Source organism: Haemaphysalis longicornis, unplaced genomic scaffold, assembly GCF_048455015.1.
Source record: "Haemaphysalis longicornis isolate Haplotype H1 unplaced genomic scaffold, Haemaphysalis longicornis Haplotype H1 scaffold_1, whole genome shotgun sequence".
Classification (NCBI taxonomy): domain Eukaryota; kingdom Metazoa; phylum Arthropoda; class Arachnida; order Ixodida; family Ixodidae; genus Haemaphysalis; species Haemaphysalis longicornis.
Genome location: NW_027526203.1, coordinates 119,502,072 through 119,504,959, shown reverse-complemented (window position 1 = coordinate 119,504,959; position 2,888 = coordinate 119,502,072). Strand labels below are relative to the sequence as shown.

At 42.6% G+C, this 2,888-nt stretch overlaps 1 non-coding gene across 1 annotated transcript; it reads left to right on the top strand.

Annotated features, from left to right (window-relative positions):
* Positions 1 to 2,540: 2,540 nt before the first annotated feature.
* Positions 2,541 to 2,612, top strand: Trnai-uau (transfer RNA isoleucine (anticodon UAU)). The gene has a single exon. It is a non-coding gene; the product is annotated as a tRNA-Ile (tRNA).
* The last annotated feature ends 276 nt before the right edge of the window (positions 2,613 to 2,888 follow it).

Genomic DNA, 2,888 nt, shown 5'->3' with positions numbered 1-2,888 from the left:
TTGAATGACTTGCGGAAAAAACGTAGGGTTCTGCAATAGTAAATTTTCGCAACTTTGATGAAACAGCTTTAGGAAAGTTTATTGCAATACATTTATTTGCGCGAAAGTTCAGAATAACTTCCGCCTATACGCACGCGGTACACCGGCAGTTTTTCTGCTTTCTGGTGTTCAAGTCAGGCACATTGAAACAAATTTTCAAACCATGGAGGTGAGGACCACGGTACCAACAGACTCCAGACACCTGCGTTCAGATAGTTACACGATCAATAAGTACACTAGGTTCAGCGCAGGCTCCGGAAGTCTTCCGTGGGAGGGGTGGGGCTCGTGAAACCCGCTAAGCCACCCATTTCGGCTTTTTGGAAACGTTTATTTTTGCCACATGGCATGTTCCAGGATAACGTTTGGAACCATATTCTAATGCGCAGGCACACAAGATAAGCACGCGCACACGATCCCGCATGTATACGCACATCTCTGATCCGTTCTACTTCGAAACCTAATTTGCCTTCTTGTCATTGGTCGGATGCTACTTTTCATGATGTCCCTACGTCATGATCCCCCCCTGCACCAGGTGGGTATCGATGCTGCCGCTACAGAGCGTATCCAGAAAAGGAGGAGGCGCAACGTGTCTTTGATCAACGTGCGTTAAAAAGTGGGATATAAGTATGTTACTATCCTGTGATGAGCTCCTGCATTTGAGACAAAAAAGCCGCACCTCCTGCCGTTAGTGGAACGGAGGATGTTCAGAGAGACTTGTCTGATTTTGTTTGTTTTTCTTTATGTACGACGCTTTCATAACGGCCCACTGCGCAAACCTATATTTTATAGCTGCTTGCAAGTCGGTTGCACGCTCGCGTCATAGCTCATTACGAGTCGAAGTTCTCTAGTGTTATGGAGTTCCTTTCAAAATATACTATAGGGGGAAATGACGCAGCAACAGTGTTCTCGTGGGAGCGTAGTTTTCTGCTCTGCTTCGTAATTGACTTTGATTGTAACTGTAGACGGGATGTTAAAACATGTAAAATGCAATAACATAGATGATAACAGCGTTAGTTTAATTAATTAGAGAATAAAAACTAGTTGCAGTAGTAATATTAGGTACATCGGGTACACTTTTTCTATTTTCTGGTTTTTATAGCAGGAGAGCTTAAGTTTTCAGATATTTAACTGTAAACGTATATGTATATATATATATATATATATATATATATATATATATATATATATATATATATATATATATATATATATATATATATATGTGTGTATACAGAAAGAAATGCCGGCAGTCTACAACGCCAAAGAAGGCATAGGGGAATGGTTAGACTCTTTTTTTCACCGTTAGTGACGTTACATTATTTTTATATTAATTAATTGAGAAAGAAAGAAAGAAAAACACGCGCCCAGAGTGGGGACCGAACCCACGCCTTTCGATTAGATCTCGAATGCCTTACCAATTCGGCTGGGCGACTGTGTTCTCCGTCACTTTCTGGGGTATTTATATATACTACAACTGTATCTGACGCTTGAGGGTGGTAGCCAGCGCCACTCAGACTACACGGAGAGAAGGGGACCTTCTTTTCAACCCCCGGGGCGTGACGCGAACGTCTACAGCCTGCCATAAGCGGGTAACTGGCGAAAAACCCTCTTATGCTACCTTGGCATCAAGGCTGCCAGAACCGAGGCCCTCGCTAAGCTTTCGCACAATAATAGAATTTGGAAATGAGGGGCTCGTTAAGAAATACAGAAAGAAATGCCGGCAGTCTACAACGCCAAAGAAGGCATAGGGGAATAGTTAGACTCTTTTTGTTACTGTTAGTGACGTTACATTATTTTTATATTAATTAATTGAGATAGAAAGAAAGAAAAACACGCGCCCAGAGTGGGGACCAAACCCACGCCTTTCGATTAGATCTCGAATGCCTTTCGAATTCGGCTATCTGGACGACTGTGTTCTCCTTCACTTTCTGGGCTATTTATATTTACTACAACTGTATCTGACGCTTGAGGGTGGTAGCCAGCGCCACTCAGACTACACGGGGCGAAGGGGACATTCTTTTCAACCCCAGGGGCTTGACGCGAACGTCTACAGCCTGTCATAAGCGGGTAACTGGCGAGAAACCCCTCTCTGGGCGCGTGTTTTTCTTTCTTTATTTCTCAATTAATTATTATAAAAAATATTGTAACGTCACTAACGGTAAAAAAAGAGTCTAGCCATTCCCCTATGCCTTCTTTGGCGTTGTAGACTGCCGGCAATTCTTTCTGTATTTATTAACGAGCCCCTCATCTCCAAACCCTATTATCATGCGAAAGCTTAGCGAGGGCCTCGGTTCTGGCAGCCTTGATGCCAAGGTAGCATAAGAGGGTTTCTCGCCAGTTATCCGCTTATGCAGGCTGTAGACGTTCGCGTCGAGCCCCGGGGGTTGAAAAGAAGGTCCCCTTCTCCCCGTGTAGTCTGAGTGGTGCTGGCTACCACCCTCAAGCGTCAGATACAGTTGTAGTAAATATAAATACCCCAGAAAGTGAAGGAGAACACAGTCGCCCAGATAGCCGAATTGGTAAGGCATTCGAGATATAATCGAAAGGCGTGGGTTTGGTCCCCACTTTGGGCGCGTGTTTTTCTTTCTTTCTTTCTCAATTAATTAATATAAAAATAATGTAACGTCACTAACAGTAACAAAAAGAGTCTAACTATTCCCCTATGCCTTCTTTGGCGTTGTAGACTGCCGGCATTTCTTTCTGTATTTCCTAACGAGCCCCTGATTTCCAAACCCTATTATATATATATATATATATATATATATATATATATATATATATATGTGTGTGTGTGTGTGTATATATATAGCAAATCAGAATAGGAAATGAGGGGCTCTTTGAAAATAAGA